Consider the following 9,588-nt stretch of genomic DNA (forward strand, 5'->3'; position numbering starts at 1 on the left):
CAGAATGCTGGAAAAAGCTATGCTGCGTGCAGATGAATGGGAGAGAGAAATCATCAGTGATGAAAACAATGGACACCACAAACCTTAAGTTTGGCCAGCCAGGACACATGACCTAACAGGTGTAATAGTGGCATGTCTCTTATGGGAGAAACCAACCACTCTCTAATTGGACTGGAGCCCTGTACATGGGAAGGAATACATGCCTGGTATTGAAAACTTAATCAAAAAATCTATGGTAGGGGAGGTCATGAGTCCTAGGAGTGTAACACCTATTCTTGTCTGGCTAAATGAGTATACTTTGCTTACCAAACTGCCCTGTAAACATTTTTCTTAACATTCATACCCATATATTAATGCTACTCTCACTTCTGGTTAGAAAGGCTTCTCTTTTCAGATGGTGGTGACCACTGGGAGGACCCAAAAGACATCACAGTGCTGAGGAGAAGCAACAGAGGAGTATTCAGCATGGAAATATCTCTGTCACACCCTCCAAGGCTCATGGTCCATTGCAGAAAAGAGATAGCAGAAAGAATGTAAGGGCCAAAAGAAGGGTAGGAATGCTTACAATGCAATTTTCCAGACCCAAATTGGCCTCAATATCCATGACTTCACAGTGCCTGGCACTATCTTCACAAGACCCTCATAATAGGAGGAAAAGATGATGACATCAAAATAGAAGAGAGACTAGCTGAGAGAGGGAGGGGATATGGTGGAGAGTGGATTTGTGAAGGGAAAGTGGGGGAGAGGAGGAAATTATCATGGTTTATTGTCTATAATTATGGAAGTTTTAATAAAGTTTTTTAAAAGTTGGATTCAGGGTTGGGGAGATGGATCAGCGATTATGGCACTTGCCTGTAAAGCCTAATGACCCAGGGTTCAATTCCCTAGTACCCACATAAAGCCAGATATACAGGGTGCTGCATGTATCTTGAGTCCATTTGCAGAGGCTGGAGACCCTGGCATGCTTAGTCTTTCCCCCTCCCCCATCTTTCTCTCTCTCCTCCCTCCCTCCCCCTCTCTCTTTCTCCCCTTGCAAAGAAGTAATAAATAAAATAAGAAGTTGGATGCTTTAGCACTGGTGTCTGCAATCCCAGTACACCTAGGGTGATAGAAAGGTGGAGATAGGAAAATTGCTTAGGAGCTCATCCAGCTAGCCTGGCAAGCCCAGTGATGACCAACCAACCATGGGAAGCCCTGCCTCTAACAAGGTGGAAGGCAAGCACTGACACCCCGAGTTGTCCTCTGACCTCCACATGCAAGCCATGGCACCTGTGTTCCCCACTCACACATATGAATGCGCGTGCGCACACACCCACACCCACACCCACCCACACACACACGCATCAGGAAAAAAAGAATTTCAACACAGTTAACATTGGTTTTGAAGGTTGCAGGCATAAACACAATATTTCTGGGCTGGAAGGTGACTTAAGAGGTTTAAGTAACTTGCTCAGGTTCAATTTCCCAGTACTGATGTAGAGACAACTATACAAAGTGGCACAGGTGTATAGAGTTTGTTTATAGCAGCAAGAAGCCCTGGTGCACCCATGCTCTCTTCTTCTCTCTCCCCATCACAAATAAATAAATACAATTTTTTTTTCAAAAAGACAATACTCTGGCCTGGGGAGATGATTCAGCAGTTACAGGCACTTGCTTGCAAAACCTTGGGCTCAATTCCCTGTACCCACATGGAGCTACATGCACAGGATGGTGCATACATGTGGAATTCATTTGCAGTAGCAGGCAGACTTGATGTTTTTTTTTTCTCTCTCTCTGCTTGAAAATAAATAAAATAAAAAAGGACAGCCAGGCATGGTGACACACGTCTTTAATCCCAGCACTCAGGAGGCAGAGGTAGGAGGATCGCCATGAGTTCAAGGCCACCCTGAGACTACATAGTGAATTCCAGGTCAGCCTGACTACAGTGAGACCCTACCTCACAAAACAAAACAAACAAAAAAAGACAACACTCCTTTCATGTGAAGAATGTTAACATAGCAATAACCTATGCTCAAGTGTACATGACTGTTGCAGTCCGGTTCGCATTGCTGGTAGAAATCACCCAACCAAGAGCTGCTTCTGGGAAAAAGAGATTTATTTTGGCTTACAGGCTCGAGGGGAAGCTCCACGATGGCAGGGAAAATGATGGCATGAGCAGAGGGTGGACATCACCCCCTGGCCAACATAAGGTGGACTACAGCAACAGGAGGGTGTGCCAAACACTGGCATGGGGAAACTGGCTATAAAGCCCATAAGCCCGCCCCCAACAATACACTCCCTCCAGGAGGCGTTAATTCCCAAGTTTATGGGGGACACCTGAATCAAACCACCACAATGACGTTCAAGAATGGCCTGCTTCTTTCTCAGAATCTCACAAACAATTTGGGAGTCTTACAAACAAGAGAAACCTTCAGTGATGGTAAAGGTGTTTTAACTTCCTTGGTAACCCTTGTGACGACTGCACCAGTAGGTTTCACTTTATCAATTGTAATTCAGTGTACATCACAGACCCTATGATCAGGCTGGAGAGATGGCTTAGTGATTAAGGCACTTGCCTGTGGAGCTTAAGAACTCGGGTTCAACTCTCCAGTACTCACATAAGCCAGATGCACAAGGTGGCAGATGAATCTGGAGTTTGTTTGCAGTGGCTTGAGGCCCTGGAACACCTATCCTCTCTCTAGCTGCCTCTCTCTCTCTCAAATAAATAAAGAAGAAAAGACCCTGTGATCTCATTTACCCAAAAAGGTAAGATTCCTTAGCAGCCCTTTCAGACATAACTTCTGAAGCCACCAGAAACAGTATGTATGTGTGTGTGTGTATATATGATTATAATATAATATATATATATAATATATACACACACACACATATATATATACTACACACTTTATGACTTTTAAATAATTTTAATAATTTTAATTATGGCTTTTAAAAGCCTACACCCATGTGTCTTACTGTTTACTACGTGCTTAAATATGTTTTAAAATGTCTTTTTCAGCCAGGTGTGGTGGCATACACCTTTAATCCCAGCACTTGAGAGGCAGAGGTAAGGTGGATCGCTGTGAGTTCAAGGCCACCCTGAGACTACATAGTGAATTCCAGGTCAGCTGGACTAGAGTGAAACCCTACCTCTCAAAAAATCAAAATAATAACAACTAAAATTGTCTTTCATCTTTTTTTAAAATATGAATGCTTTCCAGTTTGCATGTCATCCTTGCACAGGGGCCATGCTAATCTCTGTATTGTTCCAATTTTGGTATATGTGCTGCTAAAGCGAGCACTGTTTGCCTGACGGCTGGGTAAGGGGTTCATTTCAAGCTCACAGATCCAGAGGAAGTTCCATCAAATGGCAGAAGAAGCTGGCTCCCATTCATAAATCCAAGCAGAGACGCCAGCAAGCAGCCAGCAACACAAGCAAGCCCAGCCAGGGCTCAAAACCTTTCTGCAGGCCTTTAGGCTTGAATTCAGATCTGCCTCCCAAACACACCTTAGGGCTGGACCCCAGGAAACACCACCAGTGTTACCTCTTCTAGCTAGGTGGCTGGAAATCCAAGTTACCATCTTTTTTTTTTATTGGTTTTTTGAGGTAGGGTCTCACTCTAGCCCAGGCTGACCTGGAATTCACTATGGAGTCTCAGGGTGGCCTTGAACTCATGGTGATCCTTCTACCTCTGCCTCCCAAGTGCTGGGATTAAAGGCACCCGGCTCCAAGTTACCATCTTTAATAAAACACTTGAGTAGCCAGGCATGGTGGCGCATGCCTTTAATCCCAGCACTTGGGAGGCTGAGGTAGAAGGATCGTCGTGAGTTCAAGGCTACTCTGAGACTAGTGAATTCCAGGTAAGCCTGGGTTTGAGCAAGACCCTACCTCGCAAAACAAACAAACAAACAAACAAACAAACAAACAAACCACTTGGGTCTATGGGGGGGCACACATTGAAACTACCACACCTACCATGGCATTCTCATCTACACATGTGCATGGGCCACACAAGTTGAAAAAAATGTCTTTCAATAAACTCTAACTCCACTTCATATTGGCTCATCCCTAAATTCTTTTCTGTAGCAAAATCAAGGACCCATGGGCAGGAGAGATGGCTCAGTAGTCAAGGAGCTTGCCTGCAAGCCTTGGTTAGATTCCCCAGTACCCAGGTGCACAATGTGGCACGTGCATCTGGAGTTTATTTGCAGTAGCGGCAGGCCCTGGCATGCCCATTCTCTCTTCTATCTCTCTCTGCTTGTGAATAAATAAATAAAATATTTTTTAAATGTTAAAAAAAAAATCAAGCCTCCAGTTTTACTTGAGTGAAGGTCTCTGAATAGGCCTCAGGCTGCAACAGGCTTACATGGAGACGGGGCCGTGGCGGAATGTGGGACTTTGAATGTGAAACGTCCCCCATAGCCTCAACTTTGTTTAGACTTTCTCATTTCAAAGGAATTTCATTCTTACAATTTAGAACATGCCAGCTTGGCACAATGACACACATTTTTAAACTTTATTTTATTCTTTTATTATTAATAACTTCCATGATTGTAAATAATATCCCATGGTAATACCCTCCCTCCCCCAACTTTCTCCTTTGAAACGCCAGTCTCCATCATATCCCCTCCCCCTCTCGATCAGTCTCTCTTTTATTTTGACATCATGATCTTTTTCCTCCTATTATGATGGTCTTGTGTAGGTAGTGTCAGGCACTGTGAGGTCATGGAGATCCAGGCCATTTTGTGTCTGGAGGAGCACATTGTAAGCAGTCCTGCCCTTCCTTTGGCTCTTACATTCTTTCCACCACCTCTTCCACAATGGAGAGCCTTGGGAGATGTGCTAGAGGAATTGCATTCCTCTGTTACTTCTCAGCACCATGATGTCTTCTGAGTCATCCCAAGGTCATTGCCATCTGAAAAGAAAAGCTTCTCTAATCAAAAGTGAGAGTAACATTAATATATGGATGGGTATGAACATTAAGAGAAGTGCTTGTTGGGCAGTTTGAAGAGCATATTATATACATTTAGCCAGACAGCAGCAGGCGTTACACCCCAGGGCTCATGACTACCCCTGTTGTAGGTTTTCAGTATCAGGGATGTATTCTCTCCCACGGAGCACGCCTCCAGTCCAATTATAGATCAATTGGGTTCTCCATAACAGACATGCCATTATTGCACCTGTTGGCTCATTTGGCCTGCCTAAGGCTGGCAGTGTCTACTGTTGAGTCTCTCACTGGTGATTTCTCTCTCCCATTGAACTGCATGCAGTGTAACTTTTTCACGCTTTTTGTCAGCTGGTCTAGATGGAGGAGATTATCAGCTCAGCTCCAGCAGGATTTCTCAGTGACCTTGCAGCCCAAGTATGTGGGGTCTTCAGCAATAGTGTTTTACACTTATTCCAGGTGGGAAACTCAGGGCCTTGGTAATGGCCTGTAATGTTTTGAGGGTATCAGTGACCTCCCTGGCCAACAGCTCACTGGAAGGTATCTCATCCCTGGCACTGAAATTTTTCTACTAACAATCTATGGCTTCTGAGTGTTCCATTGTCCAAAAAAGTAGGTTTCCATATGACTTATTTATATCCTCTTAGGTTTTGATTAGTCCTCCCTCTACCTTTCCTTTACTCAATCTCTTCCCCTGACCTCACTTAGGCCTTTTCACCCCCATTATTCTGTTATTCTACTTACATATATACAATACTATCCCTTTAATACCCCCCTCCCTCCCTTTATATTCCCTTTATGTCCCCTTTCTAGCTTACTGACCTCTTCTACTGAGTCTTATTTCTACTCACATAGTAGTCCAATCATTTGTAGCTAGGATTCACATATGAGAGAGAACGTATGATGTTTGGCTTTTGGGGCCTGGGTGCCTCACTTAGTATAATCCTTTCCAGATCCACCCATTTTCCCGAAATTTTCATAATTTCATTTTACTTTACTGCTGACTAGAACTCCATTGTGTAAATGTGCCATATCTTCATTATCCACTCATCAGTTGAAGGACATCTAGGCTGGTTCCATTTCCTAGCTATTGTGAATAGAGCAGCAATAAACATGGTTGAGCAAGTATCTTTAAGGAAATGAGATGAGTCCTTAGGATATATGCCTAGGAGTACCATAGCTGGGTCATATGGTAGAGCTATTTTTAGCTGTCTCAGGAACCTCCACACTGATTTCTATAATGGCTGGACCAGATTGCATTCCCACAGTGTAGAAGCATTCCTCTTTTTCCACATCCTTGCTAGCATTTATGGTCATTGGTTTTCATGATGGTAGCCATTCTGACAGGCGTGAGATGGAATCTCAACGTAGTTTTTTTTTTTTTTTTTCAATTTATTTATTTGAGAGTGACAGAGAGAAAGAGGGAGAGAAAGAGAGGGAATGGGCACACCAAGCCTTCCAGCCACTGCAAACAAACTCCAGACACATGCGCCCCCTTGTGCATCTGGCTAACATGGGTCCTGGGGAATCAAGCCTTGAACCTGGGTCCGTAGGCTTCACAGGCAAGTGCTTAACCACTAAGCCATCTCTCCAGCCCTCAATGTAGTTTTAATCTGCATTTACCTGATGACTAGGGATGTAGAACATTTTTTTAGATGCTTATATGCCATCCATATTTCTTCTTTTGAGAACTCTCTAGTTCCACAGCCCATTTTTTAAAAAAATATATTTTATTTATTTATTTGAGAGAAAGAGGGAGGAAGAGAGAGAGAGAGAGAGAGAGAGGGAGGGAGGGAGAGAATGGGCTCACCAGGGCCTCCAGCCACTGCAAACGAACTCCAGATGCATGTGTCCCCTTGTGCATCTGGCTTACATGGGTATACCAGAGTTGAACCAGGATCCTTTGGCTTTTCAGGCAAACACCTTAACTGCTAAACCATCTCTCCAGCCTTTTTTTTTTTTAGGTAGGGTCTTGTTCTAGCCCAGGCTAGAATTCACTATGTAGTCTCAGGGTGGCCTTGTACTCATGGCAATCTTCCTACCTCTGCCTCCTGAGTGCTGGGATTAAAGGTATGCACCACCACGCCCAGCTTCCCACAGCCCCCCCTTTTTTTTTTTTCCTTAGGTAGGGTTTCACTCTAGCTCAGGCTGACGTGGAATTCACTATGTAGTCTCAGGGTGGCCTTGAATTTATGGAAATTCTACCTCTGCCTCCTGACTGCTGGAATTAAAGGCATGCACCACCACGCCCGGCTTTACAGCCCATTTTTAATTAGGTTGTTTGATTTCTTATTATTTAGTTTTTTGAATTCTTTGTATATTTCGGATACTAATCCTCTGTCATATGTATAGATGGTAAAGAATTTCTCCCATTCTATAGGTTCTATAGGTTGCCTCTTTGCTCTATTCACAGTGTCCTTTGCTGTACAAAAGCTTTGTAATTTCATGAGGTCTCAGTGGTTGATCCATGATTTTATTTCCTGAGAAATTGGGGTCATATTCAGAAAGTCTTTGCCAAGACCAATATGTTGAAGAGTTTCCCCTACTTTTTCCTCTAGCAGTTCCAGAATTTCTGGTCTGATATTAAGGTCTTTAATCCATTTGGACTTAATTCTTGTGCATGGAGAGAGATAAGGATCTATTTTCATTCTTCTACACATATATTTCCAGTTTTCCCAGAACCATTTGCTGAAGAGGCTGGCTTTTTGCCAATGAGTGTTTTTGACATTTTTGTTGAACATTAGGTGGCTGTAGCTACCCGGACTTATATTTGGGTCCTCTATTCTGTTCAATTGCTCTATATGTCTGTTTTTGTGCCAGTACCATGCTGTTTTTTTTTAAAATTATTTATTTGTTTATTTGAGAGAAACAGACAGAGAAAGAGGCAGATATATATATAGAGAGAACGGGCATGCCAGGGCCTTCAGCCACTGCAAACAAACTCCAGATGTGTGCGCCCCATTGTGCATCTGGCTAATGTGGGTCCTGGGGAATAGAACCTCGAATCAGAGTCCTTAGGCTTCACAGGCAAGTGCTTAACCACTAAGCCATCTCTCCAGCCCACCATGCTGTTTTTGTTACTATGACTTTGTAATATAGCTTAAATTGGGGTATGGTAATACCACCAGCCTTATTTCTGTTGCTTAAAATTGTTTTAGATATTCAAAGTTTTTTGTGTTTCCAAATGAAGTTTTGGATTTTTGTTTTCAATTTCCATGAAGAATTTCACTGGAATTCTTATGGGGATTTCATTAAATGTGTAGATTGCTTTTGGTAAAATTGCCATTTTCCACAATATTGATTCTTCCAATCCAAGAACAAGGGATGAATGACACATTTTTATTCCCAGCACATGGGAGGCTGAGATGGAAGGACTGCCATGAGCTTGAGGTCAGCCTGGGCTAGAGAGAGACCCTGCTTCAAACACACACACACACACACACACACACACACACACACACACACACACACACACGAGCTTTCCATAGATGGGGTCTTTCCCCAGAGCACTTTTTCTATTGCCCCAGTAAAAAGTGAGGGTTTTTTTTTTTTTAATGTTTTTGGTTTTTGTTTGTTTGTTTGTTTTTAGAGCTAGGGTCTCACTCTAGCCCAGGCTAACTTGGAATTCACTATGTAGTCTCAGGGTGGGCTCTACCTCATGGCGATCCTCCTGCCTCTGTCTCCTCAGTGCTGGGCTTAAAGGCATGCACCACCACGCCAGGCAAGGGTTTTCTTTAATCTTATTCATCACTTTAATGTCTTTAACAATTACAGATGCCCTGTCAGCTGCACTCTCTTGTTTGGAACTTTAAACTTTCTGACCCCTCTAATCTTCACTTTTTCATACTTTTTTGCTCTCTTGCTATAGATCAGAATAAGAGGAGGGAGCAGTAACCATAACACAGCTGAAACACTATGCTGCCTTAAAATTCCCTCTGCCAAACAAATTAGTCTGCAGCTTTTCAATTCAGCTTTATTCATGTTCTCAGGGCACAGGCAGAATGCAGTCAGGTTCTTTGCTAGAATATAACATGAACGGCATTTAGCCCAGTTTCCAATAAAACCCTATTCCCCTCTGAAATTTTATGAGCTAGGCTTCTATTGTCTGTGGTTCTCTCAGCATTCTGGTCTTCCAAGCTTCTTAATGGCTCCTTAAGCTCTGCTTACAGCATTATAAGGCTTCTCTAGCCCAAATTTTCAAACTCTTCCACATTCCTCAGGTAAATATGTTCCAAAGACTTACAAACCACATAGATTTATCACAGCAATGCTTCCACTTCTTCTTTTTTTTTTTTTAATGTTTCTTTATTTGCAAGGAAAGAGAAAGACAGAGAGAATATGAATGGGGACGCCACTGCAAACAAACTTGATACACGCATCACTTTGTGCTTTACATGTGTATTGGGGAATCGAACCCAGACTGTCAAGCTTTGCAAGCAAGTGCCTTTAACCACTCAGTCATTTCTCCAGCCCCCTATTTTTGGTTGTTTTTTGAGGCAGGGTCTCACTCTAGCCCAGGCTGACTTGGAACTCATTCTGTAGCTCCAGGCTGTCCTCAAACTCATGGCAATCCTCCCACCTCAGCCTCCTAATGGTGGGATTAAAAGTATGCACCCCCATGCCCAGCCTGGTTCCACCTCTTGGTACCACATTTTCATATCAG

General features: G+C 43.1%; 1 non-coding gene across 1 annotated transcript; it reads right to left on the reverse strand.

Annotated features, from left to right (window-relative positions):
• Positions 1 to 3,179: 3,179 nt before the first annotated feature.
• LOC123461153 lies at positions 3,180 to 3,281 on the reverse strand. The gene has a single exon (XR_006637470.1). It is a non-coding gene; the product is annotated as a U6 spliceosomal RNA (small nuclear RNA).
• Between the last annotated feature and the right edge of the window lie 6,307 nt (positions 3,282 to 9,588).

This window comes from Jaculus jaculus, chromosome 5 (assembly GCF_020740685.1).
Source record: "Jaculus jaculus isolate mJacJac1 chromosome 5, mJacJac1.mat.Y.cur, whole genome shotgun sequence".
NCBI lineage: Eukaryota > Metazoa > Chordata > Mammalia > Rodentia > Dipodidae > Jaculus > Jaculus jaculus.